At 36.3% G+C, this 20,599-nt stretch overlaps 1 protein-coding gene and 1 pseudogene across 7 annotated transcripts in view; both read right to left on the bottom strand.

Annotated features, from left to right (window-relative positions):
* EPHA6 (EPH receptor A6) overlaps positions 1 to 20,599 on the bottom strand; it is a 928,471-nt gene that overhangs the window by 635,352 nt on the left and 272,520 nt on the right. The gene's annotated exons all lie outside the window — the stretch shown is intronic.
* Positions 9,699 to 10,524, bottom strand: LOC116272938 (annotated as a pseudogene). The gene has a single exon (XR_004181456.1). The product of XR_004181456.1 is annotated as a peptidyl-prolyl cis-trans isomerase A pseudogene (transcript).

Genomic DNA, 20,599 nt, shown 5'->3' with positions numbered 1-20,599 from the left:
GCGCTGGACATTCTCATCCGTTTCAATTATTGGAGCTGAAGCCTCCATAATGATGCTGAGTTACAGATGCAAATTTCCAGCTTCATATAGAATAAACAGATCTGGTTGTGCCAAAGTCAGATAGAAAGTGACAACATTTTTAAAGTAAATTAACATTTCCTGCCACTCTCTGTTCCTTCCCCTGCATACCTTAGTTACCTAACTTATTAGTTACGCTATCACCATTCAGTCCAGTAATTCCCCACCTCTCCTTTTCTACACTTTTTTTCTTTCACCTGGTAATAATTATATTTCATAGTTTTCCTTACCTTTCTTAATTCACCAGTCTCATATTTGGTTTATATTCCCTCCCATTTAGGCTCCCACTGATCATCTGTTCTACATAGTATGACTCAAACTTCCTTTCTGAAATAAAGGTGTGTTTAAGTTACCCTCTCTCTCAAAAACAGAACAAAACAAAACAAAAATCCTTACATAGCCATCCATGACATACAGACTAAAATTATTTTAAGGCCTTCTGATAGCTGACTTTAATTTTTGTCCTATCACAGTCTGCTACACACCATATAGCCTATTTTCCAGCTATATTTGAAGTCTTTTTCATGTACACTCTTGATGCAGATACGAAATCAGGCTCGTCTATCAAGGATCAGCTCAAATATGACTCTGTCATTAACTTTATTTTCCAGTAATCCACTCTGAAGAGTTAGTTCTGTTTTTACTACTCCCAATAGCACTCTTCACAGTACTAGAGAATATTTGTACAATTGTATTAGATCAGCTTACATATAATTATCATTGGCCACAATTGTGAGAATATTGCGAGAAAAAATAATGCAACTTATACATCTTTGTCCCTCCTATGTACACAACAGAAGCTACAAAATAGTTTTTGAGTGAATGAGTGGACTCACAGCAAAAAATACATTTTTCTTTTAATATGACCTTAATGAAGGAAATTATGATAAGCTATGCAGCTCTATGTAAGAATTCTATATATATCTTAAATGGGAAGCTCTAGGAGACTGATTATCTTCTTTTATATTTACTGAAAAAAGAGATAATGTAAAAATAAAATTATATAAAATCTAGAAACATCAAAATAAAATTCTGAAATTGTGAAATAATAAAAAAGCACTGATGATTATATGATCAGGTGTTCTTGAGTGTGATAAGATTTTGTTGTGGCATAACTATGGGAAGAGATATTAATCAGGTAATGCTAATGTATAACTTAACCAAGTAACTCTAATGATACAGTAAATTTAGCCATATTTGCTGGTGAAATTAAAAGTCCTTAAATACAAGAAATTGTACCAGTTTATAAAGTAATAATTTGTTGTTACTAAATTTCTATCAAATTTTGCAGATGTATTTTTACGTAAATAAAACTTAGATATTATTAGAAGTCTTTCACGTGGAAAGCTCTCCTAAATGTGGTTAGGATTAAAAAGGGTATGACTGGAAGCATAAAGAAGAGGTCTTGTTCACAAACGGGCTCCTCTGTGATAATACTGCTTCAGCTAAATCCAATTTTTACTTCTGTATTCTGAATGAATAGCATAATAGCAGCAGATGTTATGGTAGAGGTAGTAACCACCTCCTCATGGTGATCAGGAACTGGCAATCTGTCCCAAGATACCCCAAGCAAAGCTAGTAATATTTCTGCTGTAATTCAGGACAGGAAATGACTAGACTTAATCTATAAAAGTGATCAAATTCCTCATTATATCTCTCCTAACACTAGGCATGCATAAAATATTGTTTTCATTTTTCTTTTCTTTATAGTTGAGTTATAAGGAAAAAGTCTGTGGGACATTCTTGCTACTAGGAAATTTTTGAAAGAACTCTTTACATGACAATGAGAAATGCAATCAATGTAGCATTTATGGGGAAGGAAGGCAGAGAGAGAGAGAGAAGGAGGGACAGAGAATGAAAAAAAATGTTACTTCTGGGTGAAAAAAGGAAAAAAGCAAGAAAGACATTTTTTTTGTGGGTGCTGTCGTATGCCACCCATTTCTTCCTTTGGAGATGCAGGCCTTTATTATTTCAGCTACAAAGAGTGTTGTCTGCTGATGAAACAAAGCTGAGTATTTCCTTAGGCCTTGCCCTTGACCAAAGTGGGGACTGTTCACACAGGTGGAGCCTACAGCCCACAACTATGACTTGTCGATGAAAGGAGCCAGTTAGGCTCCTTCCTTGCCTCAGTTAGGAACATTTCTCAACTGCTGTTTAGCTTCAGAGCAATCTGTGGAGGTTGGGGAAAGTCTTTTTTTGCAACTGCATCTCAATTTTATGTCTCACTCTGCTCAGTTACATGGCTTTTACTCCCTCCCAGATGTTATCCATTAGAGGATTCAAGTGTCTTGAATGCAAATCCTGGTTAAGGGTCTATTTCCCAAGGAATCTGATCTAGAACAGTATAAATCAAAGTCAAGACAATAGTAATATAGGTAATTTTCAGAATCTAATAGCTCAGAAATATGACCAGTTGGAGAAATCATTATCTATAGGACATGGTTGAGCCTGAGGGAAGCCGAAGCAGTTGAGTTGAGGGCCTGACACATAGCAGAGACTCTAAGTAATACCAGTTTGAGAAATGAATAACTAAAAACAGGTCAAGTATGCTAGAAGTAAAAGGACAATAAACTAGAAAAAAACAAGTGGGTGTTGAACTCTTAGATTCACAAACATGACCTGATAAACAATGATTCTGAGTTATTAAGGAAATACATGAGTTATTAAGCAAATTTAGAGACTATCCTATACTGGTAATAATAATGATTTAGGGGAGACAGTGATATTAGCTGTATGGTACAAAGTTCAAGAGGAGGAAAAAACTAAAAGAAGCATACATTAACATGCCTATTAGAAATAGACACAGATCCATATCTGAATCTTCTGAACAAAGAGCTATGAAATATTGCTTGGGCAAAAAACTGTTTAAAATTTTCATGAAATCATCATACAGTGCTAGGGGAAAAAAAAAACAACACTCATAGTGTATCATTTCAGCCATAAACTTAGGCTATGCTGATTAAATGTCACATACAAAGTTAACTTTCTTCATACACTTATGATACAACAGAAACTATCACCTTTGAAACAACAAAATTTTTAAACCATAAGTAAACTGTAGAAAAATGGCACTTGGCTTTTCTTCCCTTCTCTAATGTCCTCAAATTTGTGATTGGTCAGATATGCCAAAATATTGTAGTAGTAATCACCAGAGATAGAATCTTTTAATTGCAAATGGCATCATCAAAGTCTAAAGTCGAATTAGATTTACTCAGAGTATCACAGAAGAGTTGTACCATTTTAATAAGTGACAGCTTTCACATAAATTACTATCTCATGCTAACCTTTTGAAAGTCTCAAAATAAAGGCATGCCAGCACATAAAATACCAAATTACCACTCATATACAAGCAAATTGAGAGCTGAAGAAAAAGAGATGAAAATTTTGTCTCTGTGTATTATTTATGCAAATCATTAAATGAATACTATATCTTTATGAACCTCATATTACTACATGAATCATTGTTGAGACAATTTTAAGTTGCAGGCAGCAACACAATTTGGAAACACAGTGAATGCATTCATGCTATCTTGGAGATGGGCAAATGTCTTAACAATTACTGGTAAAATCTAAAATTACAAAATGAAAAAATAGATAAATAATATTTCTTATTTCTTTCTGAAATTGAGTAAAAATATTGCACATTAAAAATACTGAGCCCAAGTCTGTAACCTTTCTGCAATCAAGGTGAGCATGAGAACGTTCCTTAAGTGGCAATCAATCTAGGGCTTTAATTCCTTCAGTGCCAGTCAGATGAATGTGGAAGAGTACTGAACAATGTCCTTCAGGAATAAATTTACCTAAATATCACAAAGCTTTACTAAGATGTAAGTGTACATTGCTTGAATGGAGAAAAGCAACAACAACAACAAAAAAAAATCCAAAGGATCTTGAGAAAGTTGTAAATTGTAAGAAAATACATTACAATAATATAAATAAGGGCTTTCAGTGTGCATCTAAGCAGAAAAGCAATTACATTTTGTTTCCAGGGAAAAATATAATTTTAACGATTCATTTAAATGATGGTGACCTGCCCACCCAGAAGCTGTTTTTCCTTCCTTCCAATTTATCTGTAGATGAAAATATGCATTAAATATTGCCACACAGCTGTCATTCTCTACTTGGCAGGAAAATTGAAGCTATGATAGCACATATTGCTTATTATGCTAAAAGCTGAAAACAAGTACTTAACCAGGTACATGTCAAACACAATTTCAAAAAAAAATTCACACAATAAATGAACACCACAAAAATAGATCTTAAAAACTCAATTAAGTGGATATATTTTATAACACGTAGTGAAGAAATTCATGAATAAAAACCAATTTTTTATAAGAAAATTCCACATTTGTAAGTGGGTTACTGTTGTTGAAAATAACCTCTAAGTCTATACATGATGACAACATCTAGGTGTGTAAGTCAGAGCCTTTAATCCCTGGCTGAGTTTGGGGGAGTTTTGCTGAGTTGAGGATGCTCACTAGGTGGTATTATTTTCATATGCTTTTTTAAACTTTTTCCTAAAGCCCTATGGTTAAAAAAAAAAAAAAATTCTAAGAAAAATATTGCTTTTCACTAGGATATAAACTATTTAAATATTAGTATAGCTAATAATCATATATTTTGTAGTACTTCCTGCAAATTATGACAACTTGGGTCTAATTTCTGTAAAATTCTGAGCAAGTCACATTATCTCTCTGAATTCCATTTTTTTCCTTTTTAAAATGAAGGATGGCCAGGCATGGTGGCTCACACCTATAATCCCCACACTTTGGGAGACGGAGGCAGGTGGATCACTTGAGCTGAGGAGTTCGAGACCGGCCTGGCCAACATGGTGAAACCCTGTCTTTACTAAAGAAATACAAAAATTGTATGGGTACGGTGGCACATGCTTGTAATCCCAGTTACCGGGAGGCTGAAGAGGGAGGATCACTTGAACCCTGGAGACAGAGGCTGCAGTGAACAAAGACTGCACCACTGCACTATAGCCTGGGCAACAGAGTGAGGTTCTGTCATAATATAATATAATGTGATATAATATAATATAATATAATATAGGAGTTATATCGGCAATCTAACATTTCTGAGTTTCTAAATTAAAACAATAACAAAAATAATCATAATAAATGAAATCTAGAACAATGTGATTTGGCAAGAAAAATAGTTTTTAAAATGAAAGTGAATCAGACACAACAATCAAACAGAGCTGAGTTGGATTTCTGACTGCCATTTAGCTGTGTGACTCTGGGCTAGTACCTGGAATTTCTCCTAAAAGAGAGTTATGTAAATGGTAAATTACCATTATGGAGGCCCAACCATTACCATGTTTAAGTAATTTGTGCCCATCATCCACCCCCATCTACAAGTATTTTAGTCACTTTATCCCTATGAATGAAAACAATTTCATCTTTTTCACAGAATGGTGTTAAAATGCAATGAATATGCAAAGTATCTAAACCATATAGTTGAAGATTTTTTTGAAAAGTTAATTTACCCTTTTATTCTCCAAGTGGCAAGAAATGTAGAAAAGAGTATTTCAATGTTCTTTAATATTTCTTGGAATTTCATTCTCTATTAAATCAATAGAAAATGAAATGCTTCTTGATATGATGCCTCCCATATACCCCAGCTGTTCCCATCCCGGTGATCATTTTGGTGGAAACTGTTAGGTTAGCATATGATCACTTCTGTACGTATCACAATTACCATTAGTGATTTGAATAAGTATAACTTTCTGTCTCTACTGTGCTAGACCATATCTTCATAAGGTCAGGAGCCTCTGTCCATCTAGTTTACTGCTGTCAGCATCTGTCACTGTACTTTGTCGTTGGTCAATAAATATTCTGCAATGAATAAATGAATGCTGCACATCTTGACATCTCCATCTCTGAGTTCTGTTCTTCTCACCACGCTGCTCCTAGCTTCAGGCTTCCAGCACAAAAACAACTCTACTTTAAAAAAGCTGAAAAAGTAGCAGCTCTTAGCATCTTCACTTTTCACTCCAAGCAATAGAGTTACTGACAGTTGCTTTATTCAAGTTTCTTTAAAATTTAACTTAAAAGTCTTCATGAAGCTGTAAATCCCTAACACAGCTCTCTTTTCCATGCCAGTGGAGAAGATTTATTCTATTTAGTTCCACTGGGCTGAACTAGGCCCATGAGAGACAGTCGTGTTTCATACTAACACTAACTTACGAATCCAGCATGTATTCCACCTTAAGCCTAAACAGTCTTCACCCTAAATTTGGGTCATGCATGTCTATAAAAAGCTAGACTGTGAGAGGTTCATTTATACGTTTTACAAGGCAATCTTCTCTGGGAAAATAACTCACTAAAAGGAAAGTGACGATTGCATTATTTGGGCTATGGATGGACGCTTAAAATCACTCATTCATTTAAAATTATTTATAATCCAAATCAAATAAATCATGGTTCTTGCTCTCAAGCATCTTACATTAACAGGAAAAACTTGGCAATAAATCAATAATATCAAAAGATTGTTGCAAGTGCAATAGAATACAGAGGTGGTTATGAGTATGGGCTACCGTCTGTCACTCTGGCTGCCCTCTGCTCAGTCCTTGGAGTGTTGTACGTGCCACTGGAATGGCTCCAACATTTGATGTCCACCATAGCTTTGAACGTCTACATGGAAAGCTGGAGCAAGAATGGAAAATGTTGAATGTAACACTGTAGTTGTAAAACAGAATCCTTAGAACACATTCTCAAGAATAACTGGAAGTATTTGGAAGTGAGGTCAAGGTCCCAAAGAGAATGACAGCAGTGCCAGAAATTCCCAAGCTTGTTAATGTTTAGCTTGTCCACCAGGATAAAGCTATTAAAAATGAGATAGGCTACCTTGTAAGGTGATGAATTTTCTGCCTGTATCTTCTCAAGCAATAGCCTCTGCCAGAAGCACATGGAGTGGGTCACTGAAAAATCATCCCTTCATCTTTTAGATCTCAAGACTCTATAATGTCATATAATGAAGCATTACACATATATTTTGACCTAAGCACTGTGTTCTTTTCTTGTGTACTTTCCTTGGCAATGCCTTGTACTTTGAAGAAATAGGCATATAGGGTGTATAATGTAATAAAGATTGTGCCATTTGCTGCAGGTCTTTCTGCGTTGTTTTCTGTCCAATCTCATACCAGGGTTGGAATGAATGAAATCTGCAAATATCAATGGTTCATGCTGACTAAGCTATTTTGGCATCCATTGATTGATTTTAAATGGGAACACTTGCGATCTAGTTGGTTTTAACTATTGATAAGAACTAGCATATTGTTTTCATGTGCTCCTTTTCTTACTGAGCTTTCCACTGACTTTCCACTAACACTCTTTCTCTACTACTTCCTGTGGTGGGTAACACCCTGACAGCTTTTACCTAGCATGCAATTTACCCACGTTTGCACTGCATGATATGGAAAGTACCAGCTAGAATTATAAAGGTTTCAGAGATAAGAAAAGGTATCCTGCTATGTTTCAAATGAGGCCAAACTTAGTGAGAGTAACTTAGGTCCCTTATGTACAATAACAATGCTAGCACTTAGAAAAGTATCATGCAGTTTCATTTGAAAACCCGAGAATATATGCTTTAAAATATTTAAGCTATATAACACATAATTTCACTCTAAAACTACAATGAAATCCTTAGGCTGAAATAACTTAAAAATCTAGTTGAGGAAATACAATACAGAAAAACAATGAGGAATGACAGAATGTAACATTTAAAAAAGTGATAAATAATGTGGCACATGCTATATTTATTCTCTAGAAATTCAGCCTTCCTAATCCATCAGAATCACGTAAATTCTAACAGAAGACATGTGCATGAAGTAGACTCTGAAAAAGATTGAAGATGTGCATTACAAATAGAAACAACATCAAAAATATACAAACAAGGGGTAAAACAATTTGTATTGGGGACAAGCGTGAAGTTAGAAATAACTTAGTTAGAAATTAGAAATTAGTCAGTTACAAATAACTATCTTCATGGAAGTAAGAGAGAGAAAACAGGCTCAGCTTATGAAAGACTTTTTAATAAAAGTAGATAAGTACAGACTCAGTACAGTAAGCAATAGGAAAACAACATATGGTCTTCAACCAAGGAATGAAATGAGGAAAGTGATGTATAACGAAAGTATAAACAGACGTTATCATCCAGGATGACTCGGTTGTGAAAGGGAGTAAGAATAAAAGCAGGGACCCCAGGTATAAAGCTAATTTAAGAAGGCTGATGAAAATGCAAACAGCTCTTCTCAATACTATTTACTTCTTGAATATTCAGGCAGATTTTTCTCCCAGTATAAAATACTACTCAATAAAAATGTCACTTATTGTAAATGCCCATATACAAAATTAAAATATTAATCTATATAGAAACCTGCTAAGTAGTAAAAGTAGGAGACTAGTGACTTTATTCAATCATTCATTCAACCTTTAAACACCTAATAATGATCAAGGCTCCTGGTCGATTGGAAGATACAAGGATGGTGAATTTTCTTTGGAAGAAAGAATCACCAAGTCAAACTGGAACCATCACCATCACCATCACCATCACCATCACCATCACCATCACCAAGTCAAACTGGAATACTCTGATCCCAAATACCTGAATAGTTGTCGTTCCCTTCTCTACACACTTCGTAAGTTACTGAAACAAGAAAAATTTCCTTATCCCCCTCGCAGGGCATGCGATGGGGGTGTAGCTTGCTTCTTCAGTGCCCCACTGCTCAAAACCCCTAGGGGGAGCAGGCACACAGGCAGGTTTTGGGGCTCCGACCCCAGGGCAGGGTCTAGGGGTGAATGTTTACAGCTCCTGAAGCCCCAGTGAGCATGTGTTACAGGGTGCTGTTTTAGTTTAGCCACCAGTAGACGGCTTGTCTTAGCTCAATTAGACCCCCTTCCTTATCACAAGGACAGAGGGCTTTCTGTATCCTGGGGTTTCTCGCCATGGTGTACCAGAAGAATCGGATCACACGGGGGCTTGGAGAATGAATGAGTACAAGGTTTTATTGAGTAGAAGTAGCTCTCAGCAGATGGGGAAGCCAGAAGGGGGATGGAGTAGGAAGGTTGTTTTCTGCTGGAGTCAGGCTGTTCAGCGGCCCGGGATCTCCTCCAACCGCCCCCACCAAACTCTGGGTGGCTCAGCCAATGGCCTGCTGGCCTGTGGGTATCTGTCAGTGTGCTCTTGCACTGGGGTGCTGCTCCTCTTGACATCCTCTCGATGTCCAGCTGCTTGTGTGTTCATCTACCGGTGTGTTTCTCTTTACGTCCAGGCACTTGTGTCTCTGCCCACTAGGGTCTGTGTTTTTATAGGCACAGGATGTGAGCATGACATGCCAGGGTAGTCTTGGGAGATGCAATATGGAGTGCAAAAGTAGGAGTGCTTGTCTTCACCTAGGTCCATTGGCACAGGCCTGAGGGTGGAGCCCTTGAGAGGAACCACGCCCTTCTCTACCCAGCACTTCCCTGCACCCCCTTCCCTCTCATTAGCAAGTCTTTTTCTACTGTTAAAGTGTTGACCAAATCTAACTGCTGCAACCCCTTTGCATTATCCTAATTAGATCCCCACTGTTTCTCCCAAGAGCGTAATGAACTAGATTCTATGATCCCCATACCTTTTTTTTTTTTTTTGACAATTGTTACTTAGTTTTTATTTCATAATCATAAACTTAACTCTGCAATCCAGCTAGACATGGGAGAGAACAAGGAAAACATGGAACCCAAAGGGAACTGCAGCGAGAGCACAAAGATTCTAGGATACTGCAAGCAAATGGGGTGGAGGGGTGCTCTCCTGAGCTACAGAAGGAATGGTCTGGTGGTTAAGATAAAACACAAGTCAAACTTATTCGAGTTGTCCACAGTCAGCAATGGTGATCTTCTTGCTGGTCTTGCCATTCCTGGACCCAAAGCGCTCCATGGCCTCCACAATATTCATGCCTTCTTTCACTTTGCCAAAGACCACATGCTTGCCATCCAACCACTCAGTCTTGGCAGTGCAGATGAAAAACTGGGAGCCATTTGTGTTGGGTCCAGCATTTGCCATGGACAAGATGCCAGGACCTGTATGCTTTAGGATGAAGTTCTCATCTTCAAATTTCTCCCCATAGATGGACTTGCCACCAGTGCCATTATGGTGTGTGAAGTCACCACCCTGACACATAAACCCTGGAATAATTCTGTGAAAGCAGGAACCCTTATAACCAAATCCTTTTTCTCCAGTGCTCAGAGCACGAAAATTTTCTGCTGTCTTTGGAACCTTGTCTGCAAACAGCTCGAAGGAGACGCGGCCCAAGGGCTCGCCGTCGACGGCAATGTCGAAGAACACGGTAGGGTTGACCATGGCTAGTAGTACAGGACTTTCCTCGGCGGCAGTGTCTGCAAAACGGGCCGTACCTTTAATTTCATTTCTTTCCAATCTAATCTTCATACTACCTGAAAGAGATTTCTAAAGGAAACATCTGGTTCCCTTTAAAAACTAGTCATGATATCCTATTCCATGCAAAATAAGACATTGATTTCCCAGCAAAGTAGATAAGGCCCTTCTCAATCTGTTCCTATCTACTGCTGTGGCCTCATCTGCCACAGCTCTCCCTAACTCCCTGCTTGCACTGCAGTTCCACACAGCTATTCTTTTATCAGATTTTCAAGTCTTCATGATTTTACCTTAAATTGTTTCACCATTACTCAATACCTGGAGAGATTTTTCTGATACATTAAGGGGAGTTCTAATGTTACCTCCTCTTATAAAGCCTTCCCCAGCTTCCCTGTGAAGTTTTACTTACTCTGTGCTTCCAAGAATTATGCATGTTCCTTTATTGTAGACTTTTAATATGTGTGCATCTGTTTTCCTCCTATTTTGGCAGTTGTCTCTTTCAGGACAGATAACATGTTTCAGTCATGATGTATCCTAAGTAATCAAAACAGTGCTTGGCACAGAATCTGTCTGAAAATATTTTTTGAATGAACAAATGACTTTTAATGTAAACAATGAGGAAGCTTTTAAATTTATTTATTTAATGGCTTTGAGATACGATTTATACACAATAAAGTTCACTCAATGAACTGTGCAATTCAATATTCCATACAGCATATTTAGAATTGTAGAAACATCTACATAATCAAATTTTCAAACACTATCATAATCCCAAAAAGAAACCTTGCATCCATTAGCAATCACTCCCCATACCCCTTTCTCTCCAGCCCTATACAAGCAGTAATCTAAATTCTTTCTCTACAGACTTGACTATTCTGGACACTCCATATTAATGATTCCATGGACATACCACACTTACATGTATGGTTATGCTTTATTTGTTGTATGGATATACTAATTTCCTATTGATGAAAAATAGTTTCATTTTATAATATTTGGTTGTTACAAACAATGCTGTAATAATGTTACCTTGCATCTAAGTTATTTTGTTACTGTATAAGTAAAGAAAAAGAATAATTTCTGGGAGTAAAATTTTATGTAAGAATATTTATTTCATATTTCAAAATATATTACCAAATAGCCTTCCTTACAGTATACCACTTTGTACTCCCACAAACAATGTTGGGATGGTACAGATTCTCCACATTCTTGCAAATCTAGTAAGTTGCCAAACACTTTGTTTTCTAACAAACTAATAGGTAAGAAATTATATGTGAATAGAGATTTAATGTATATTTATCTGATTATGAATAATTTTGAGTATTGCCATCTTTACTACTGAATTGTGTTTCATATCCTATGAATCCTCTGTTAATATTTCTGCTTGTTTTTCACCTGGAGTTCTGCTGCTTTTTTATTTACATACAGGAACTGTGTATTTGGAAAATAGGTCTTTTGTATCTGAAATGAGCTTAATCAGATATTTTCCCAGTTTTCTGCTTGACTTTGCTTATGCTGGCTTTATCAAATTTTTAAAACATTATTGCATATCATCAAATTTACTTTCTTGTTTTATAGCTTCTGGTTATTATTTCATTGTCAGAAAGGCTTCCACTATCTCAGTTTACAGAAAATTTTTTTTTTTCTGTATTTCTTCTAGTTCTTTTGTGATTTAATTTCTTATATTTGTTTTATAATTTGTTCCTTCTGGAATTTTCCTTCATAGAAGGTGTGATATGCAAATAGAATTTTCTTTTTAGGTGGCTACCTTGTAGTCTCTAACCCTTTACTGAAAACTTTACCTTTTCCTTTATGAATTCTGCCCTTTCCATATACTAACCGTGTGTGTGTGTGTGTGTGTGTGTGTGTGTGTGAAGTTTTGAATGCAAAATTAATGTCTTGTTTTGGGAAAACCACCCCACTCAAAGACTGCAAAAGATATAAAGAACAGGCTAACATGTACAAATACCTGGGTATTTAACTTAGAGGAATCTTTTTGGAGGTAGCTCTTACATTTGAAAGCTGAAAGAATTAGAGAGGAAAATAAGAAAAAACCTGTCAACTTCTGTGTTAAATATTTTCTAACCCAAATGCTGAGAGAAACCTAGTATATAGATGGGATGTAGACAGTGGTACAAGAATTCAGGCTAGCCTATGGCTACAGCAATGGTCACACAGGATACAGCTGCCATCAGTAGGACACCAGAGAAAGACATTCAGTTAACAGAGGAGAGTCTTTAGGTAGAGAATCCACACAAGTGAAAGGAAGGATTATAACATGTTGCATACAGAAGGAAGCTGCAGGACAGAGAGAGTCCCTAACCACACAGTCAGAGAGAACTGCAGATAGGAATAGTCAAGCACGTTAACTAATTCTTTTAGAAGGCAGATACCCAGATGGAATCTGAAGTATCAATGAGGCTCTCATTCACAGAGAATTGCCTTTCCTTGGTTAATTCTCTTATTTAAAAATTTTATCATTGAAAAACACTTGTCATTTTGCATAAGAAATCATTCTGCACCCCCAAGATCTTTAGTTTTTATGCTCCATTTAAAACCTATCATCTGGTGACTTGGGCTTCTGCAGGAATATTCAAGTAACTCTTAAAGATTGTTAGATCAAAAGGCAGGGAGTATGGATTCACCCTTACTTATATTAATAAGGGTTTCCCATGTCTTAAACTGGAACAAAGTCTTGATCCAAGTTTAAGTTACTGACATCAGTTAATCACTTAAACTAATTCAGTGAAATTACTCTGACAATGAAATATCACAATTTTATAAATTTTATTATTTTTTTTCTCCTTGGGAAACCTTTGAAGCTGTCCAAGAGAAAAACTGCTTCTCCATAAAGCATTTTCTAATGGGAACTGGCACAGTGGCTCATGCCTGTAATCCCAACTACTTAGGAAGTTGAGGTGGGGGAATTCCTTGAAGCCAGGAATTTAAGACCAGCTGGGTGATACAGTGAGGTCCGCATCTCAAAAATAAAATAAATACTAGAAAAGTTACCAAAATTTGAGAAAGACATAAACATCTAGGTACAGGAAGGTCAGAAAATACCAAATTCATATGACTCAAATAAGACTACTTCAAGGCATACAATAATTAAATTATCAAAGGTCACAAACAAAGAGATGACCCTAAAAGCAGCAGCACAAAACAAGCAAAGAAAATAAAGGAACTCCAATTCGTCTGTCAACAGACTTCCCAAAAGAAACCATACAGACCAGGTAGGAGTAAGAGAATATTTTTAAATGCTTAAAGAGAAAAATCCTGCCATCCAAGAATACTGTATGCAGCAAAGCTCTCTTCCAATATGAAGGAGAGAATTTATCATCACCAGATCTGTCTTATAAGAAATGCTAAGGGGAGTTCTTCAATCTGAAAGATGAAAAAACAGAACAAACAAACAAAAAACTAACATGCAAAAAGAAAACATTTGAAGGTATAAAACCCACAAGTAGGAAGAGTAAGTCACTGAGAAATCCAGAATACTCTAATATTGTAATTGTGCTGTGCAATCCACTTATAACTCTAGTATGAAGCCAAAAGACAAATTTATCAAAACCAATAATAGCTATAGCAACTTAAAAGATAGGCAATATGACAATATGTAAATTGATACAACAAAAGGACAAAATGTTGGAGTGTGGAGTTAAAGTGTGGATTTTTTTTCATTTTCTGTTATTTTATTTTATTTTTTTTTTTGAGACAGAGTCTTGCTCTGTCACTCACCCAGGCTGGAGTGCAGTGGCACGATCTTGGCTCACTGCAACCTCCACCTCCCAGGTTCAAGTGATTCTCCCACCTCAGCCATACAAGTAGCTCGGACTATAGGTACATACCACCATGCCCGGCTAAGTTTTTGTATTTTAGTAGAGATGGGGTTTCACTATGTTGCCAAGGCTGGTCTTGAACTCCTTAGCTTAGGCAATCTGCCCACCTAGGCCTCCCAAAAGGTTAGGATTACAGGTGTGAGCCACCATGCCTGGCTCATTTTTTGTTTGTTTCTCTTCTGTGTGATCTAAAATAACTTGTCATCTTTTCAAAATAACATGTTATAAGAGTTTTTGTAAGCCTCATGGTAAACACAATGCAAAATCCTATAGTAGATTTACTAAAAATAAAAACAAAACAATAAATTAAAACACACTATCAGACAAAATGAAGTATTTTATAGTATTATAGTTCATTAACTTTAGAGAAAATAGGCAACTGATATGGTTTGGCACTGTGTTCCCACCCAAATCTCATCTCAAATTGTAATCCTCATAATCCCCACGTGTTGAGGGAGGGATGTGGTGGGAGGTGAACTGCTTATGGGGTCTTTTTCCTCATGCTGTTTTCATGAAAGTGAATGAGTTCTCAGGAGATTTGATGGTTTTATAAAAGGCTCTTCCCCCTTTGCTTCTCTCTCTTTCCTGTCGCCTTGTGATGGAGGTACCTGCTTCTCCTTTGCCTCCCACCATGACTGTAAGTTTCCTGAGGCCTCCACAGCTATGTGGAACTGCGAGTCAATTAAACTTTTTTCCTTTATGAATTACCCAGTCTCCGATATTTCTTTATAGTAGTGTGAAAATGAACTAATACAGCAACCCATGCTATGTTATTTGTCCTTTGTATTTTTTGTATAGGCTATGGGGTAGGTGGAAACCAGGTGGATTTGACTTTAAAAGCAAAAAGCAGAGACAAAATGTGACCAAGGAAGTTCACTGGGCATATACAATATTTGTTCACTATTATTTTTGGAGATATTACGATAAAATTGGCAATATTAATATAAGGATGTGCCTGTAAACCTGGAATTGAGATTGGGGGAAATTCTGAGAGTTTGGAAACTGTAGGAAAAAAGTTGAATCAGTTTGAGTTTGCCTTAATCTGAAGTAGTTTCCTCAGAATCATTGGATAAACTGAGACAGTGTAGTATACCTTCAATATACTAAGCCAGTTAGCATCATGCCAATGACAATAATTATGACTAAACAAATTAACATTTCTATTAATATTTCCAAGCATTTCCACATCTGTTGCAGGCAAAAATTTGCTCTTAATATACACACTTCAGTAAAATCCTAGTTCCCAATGGTATGCTGTCTTCAAAAGACCCATCTCAAATGCAATAACACCCTTAGGCTCAAAACAAAGGAATCATGGAAAATCTGCCAAGCAAACAGAAATCAGAAAAAAGCAGAGGTTGCAATCCTAATTTTAGACAAAACAGACTTTAAACTAACAAAGATGAAAAGAGACAAAGAAAGGCATCACATAATGGTAAAAGGTCTAATTCAACAAGACTTAACTATCCTAAATATATATGCACCCAACACAGAAGCACCCAGATTCATAAAACAAGTTCTTAGAGACCTACAAAGGGACTTTGACTCCCATACAATAATAGTGACAGACTTCAAGATTCCACTGACAGTATTTAGACAGATCATCACGGCAGAAAATTAATGAAGATATTCAGGATCTGAACACAACATTGGATGAAATGGATCTGATGGACCTCCACAGAACTCTCCACCCAAAACCAACAGAATACACATTCTTCTCATTGTCACATGGCACATACTCTAAAACTGATCACACAATCTGACAGAAAATAATCCTCAGCAAATGCAAAAGAACTGAAATTGTACCAAACACACTATTGGACAACAGTCCAATAGAAACAGCAATCAAGACTTAAAAAATTGCTCAAAACCACGCAATTACATGGAAATTAAACAACTTGCTCCTGAATGATGTTTGGATAAATAATGAAATTAAAGTAGAAATAAAGAAACTTTTTGAGACTAATGAGAACAAAGATACAACATACCAGAATCTCTGGGACACAGCTAAGACAGTGGTAAGAGGAAAATTTATAGCAATAAATGCCCACATCAAAGAGTTAGAAAGAACTCAAATTAACAACCTGGCATAACCACTAAAAGAACTAGAGAAGCAAGAGCAAACCAAATCTAAAGAGAGCAAAAGATAATAAACAATCTCTGAGTGGAACTGTAGACTGAGACACAAAAAAAAATTCAAAGGAGAACCAATCGAGGAGTTTTTTTAAATTAATAAGATAAATAGGCTGCAAGCTAGACTAGTAAAGAAGAGGGAAGATCCATATAAACACAATTAGAAATGGCAAAGGGGATGTTAACACTGACCCCACAGAAATACGAGCAAGCATCAGAGACTACCACCAACACGTCTATGCACACAAACAGGAAAACCTAGATGAGACAGACAAATTCCTGGACACATGCACCCTGTGGAGACTGAACCAGGAAGCAACTGATTCCCTGAACAGATCAATAACAGATCTCTGAAACTGAATTAGTAATAAATAGCTACCAACCAAAAAAAGTCTAAGACCAAACAGATTGGTCTGGATTCCACCCAATATACAAAGAAGAGCTGATACCATTCCTACTGAAATTATTACAAAAAATTGAGAAGGAATAATTTCTCAAGTAATTCAATGAGGACAGCATCATCCTAATACCAAAACCTAGCGGAGACATTATGAGAAAAGAAAGCTTCAGGCCAGTATCCTTGATAAACATTGATGCAAAAATCCTTAACTAAATACTTGCAAACTGAATCCAGTAGCACATCAAAAAGCTTATTCACCACGATCAAGTAGGCTTCATCCCTGGGATGCAATTTTGGTTCAACATATGCAAATAAATAAATATGATTCATCATATAAACAGAACTAAAGAAAAAAACACATGATTATCTCAATAGATGCAGAAAAGGCTTTTGATAAAATTAAACATCTCTTCTTGTTAAAACTCTCAGTAAACTAGATATTGAGGAAACATATCACGAAATAGTAAGAGTCATTTATCAACATTCTATGGAATGGGCAAATGCTGGAAGCATTACCCTTGAAAAGGGCATAAGACAGTGATGCCCTCTCTCACCGCTCCTATTCAACACAGTATTGCAAGTCCTGGCTAGAGAAATCAGGCAAGAGAAAGAAATAAAGGGCAACCAAATAGGAAGAGAGGAGGTTAAAATATACGTGTTTGCAGATGACATGATTCTGTAACTAGAAAACCCCATAGCCTTGGCCCCAAAGTTCCTTCAACTGATAAACAACTTCAGCAAAGTTTCAGGATACAAGATGAATGTACTAAAGTGGCAAGCATTCCTATATATCAAGGAATTCAAACACATTCACAATTACCCTCAAAAGAATAAAATACCTAGGCATACAGCTAACCAGGGAGGTGAAAGAGCTCTACAAGGAGAACTACAAAACACTGCTCAAAGAAACCAGAGATGAAACAAACAAATGGGAAACATTTCATGATCATGTATAGGAGAAATCAAAATTGTTAAAATGCCCATACTGCCCAAAGCAATTTACAGATTCAGGGCAATTCCTATCAAACTCCCAATGACATTTTTACAGAACAACAACAACAAAAAAAACTATTTTAATATTTATATGGAACCAAAAAAGAGCCCAAATAGCCAAGGAAATTCTAAGCTAAAGAACAAAGCTGGAGGCATCACATAATCTGACTTCAAATTATACTACAGGGCTACATTAACCAAAACAGCATGGTACTGGTACAACAACAGACACATAGACCAATGGAACAGGATAAACAAACCAGAAATAATGCCACATGCAATCATCTGATCCTTAAAAAGGTGACAAAAACAGGCAATGGGGAAAGAACTCCCTATTCAATAAATGGTGCTGGGATAACTGGCTAGCCATAGGTATAAGATTGAAACAAGATCCCCTCCTTATACTATATACAAAAATCAACTGAAGATGGATTTAAGACTTTAATGTAAAACCCCAAACTATGAAAACTGTGAAAGACAACCTAGGAAATACCATTCTGGATGGTAAATATCATAGGAATGGTCAAAGATTTAATGACAAATATGTCAAAAGCAATCACAAAAAAGCAAAGATTGACAAATGGGACCAAATTAAACTAAGGAGCTTCTGCACAGCAAAAGAAACTATCAATAGAGTAAACAGACAACCTACAGAATAGAAGAAAATTTCTGCAAACTGTGCATCTGACAAAGATGTAATATCCAGCATCTATAAGAAACTTAAATAAATTTACGAGAAAAAAAGATCCTATTAAAAATTAGGCAAAGGACATACACGAACAGATACTTCTCAAAGGAAGACATACATGTGGCCAAAAAGCAAATGAAAAAAAGCTCAATATCATGGATCATTAGAGAAATGCAAACCAAAACCACAATGAAATACCATCTCACATCAGTCAGAATGGCTATTACTAAAAAGTCAAAAAATAACAGATGCTGGCGAGGTTGTGGAGAAAAGGAAATGCTTATACTTTGCTGGTGGGAGTGTAAATTAGTTCAACTATTGAGGAAAGTGGCATGGCGATTCCTCAGAAAGCTAAAAACAGAACCAGCATTTAACCCAGCAATCCCATTACTGGGTATATACCCAAAAGAGCATAAATCATTCTACTATGAAGGCATATGCATGTATATTTTCATTGCAGCACTCTTCACAACAGCAAAAGCATAGAAGTTTAATCATATTTGTACATAATTGTATAATTATGTACAAAGCATACGTCTGTATCCTTTAACAGCTCTTCATTAAATTTACAATCTATTGGGCCTTAGGAATATTTTTTTGACCTAAATGTTGTGGTCATACACCATCCCCCTACCCACATTTAATGGCTTAAAATAACAATCATTTTTTTGTATCTCACAGTTCTATAGGTCAGGAGTTTGGTTAGGACTCAGCTGAACAATGCTTTGTTCCGTGTAGTATTGACTAAGATTACTCTGTGTCTGATATGGACAGTCTGGGATAGAGAATCCAAGATTGCTTCACTCATGCATTTGGTGTCTTCCTGAGGATGGTTGGAAGAAAGGACTCATTTGATACTGCTGATAGATTAACTAAATGTAGCTCTCGAGCATGAAGATCACAAGCTATGAGGGTTTCTTACATGGTGGCTCAGTGCCTCCAGAGAAAGTCTGAGTCCCAAGAAGTCCAGAGAAAAGGGGAAAGGCTTCTGATGACCTAGCCATCAAAGTCCCAGATGTCACCTCTGGCACGTTTTATTGATCGAGCAAGTTGATAGGCCAAACAATTTGGATAAAGAGTTCCAACAGGGAGATGTTTCCTTATCATTTGGGAGGAAACTGAAATTTAGAGTAGTTATTTGTCAATGAATAGTCAAAATAGTAAGTGGCAGAGCTGAAACTGAATACAGATCTGTCTGATTAGAGAACTACAAATCAAGAAAAATAAAATTAAAATAAGAATAAGATATTTAATCAATCTTTTGCATTAAACTCAGGAAGATTTATTTTGTAAATATCAAGGTGTCATGTTGTAAAGAATTTTAAAGTTTGATAATCCACATATTTCCAAAAAGTAAAATGCCTATTTAGATTTTACTAACAGAAACCTAAAAGTAAAGTTACACCTTCAAGAAGTTTCTCAGTGCTCAGGTGTATCCCTGACATTGGAGGCTAGAATCTGTCCCAGACAGAAAAACCTGCTTAAATGAATCAGAGATGAACAGGAACTCCAAATGGGCATTTGGAGGAGACACACTGGGCCTTTGGGATTATTCCCACATGAACAACATGACACCCAGTCAAATATCCAATTATAACTTATTTGGAAATTAAATAAAGTCACTCAAAAGGTATGCAGTGGCCACACAGACCAACAAACAACAACTGGAGAGAGTGGGCATATCATGGGAACAAAGGAACTAGATTTTGTAGTTGATTTCATCCTATCAGTGACATTTTAGAAAAGCCACTCAATGTCTCTGAATCTTCCTTTGTAAAATGAAGTGGTTACAATAGATATCTGCAAAGCTCACTTTTAATATGTTCTAATTAATTCATTTTTATTTCTAAGTATTGGATTCATTTTCCTTATTCCTGTATTAAATAATTTATATGTTCAAAATTTACTGTAAAAGCTTGAATTGATAAAAAATACAGTTATGATGATTTACTCACCACAGTAAAAATGACAAATCAGAGACAGTGTGCCCTAAGTTGAAAATTTGCATCACAATACATTATAAGATGGTTTTACATTCACAGTACTAAACTTCATTATCAAATAATTATAGACCTTACTGATAATCTTTAT

The sequence above is a fragment of the Papio anubis genome, chromosome 2 (genome assembly GCF_008728515.1).
Source record: "Papio anubis isolate 15944 chromosome 2, Panubis1.0, whole genome shotgun sequence".
NCBI lineage: Eukaryota > Metazoa > Chordata > Mammalia > Primates > Cercopithecidae > Papio > Papio anubis.
This window is presented reverse-complemented; position numbering and strand designations above follow the sequence as displayed.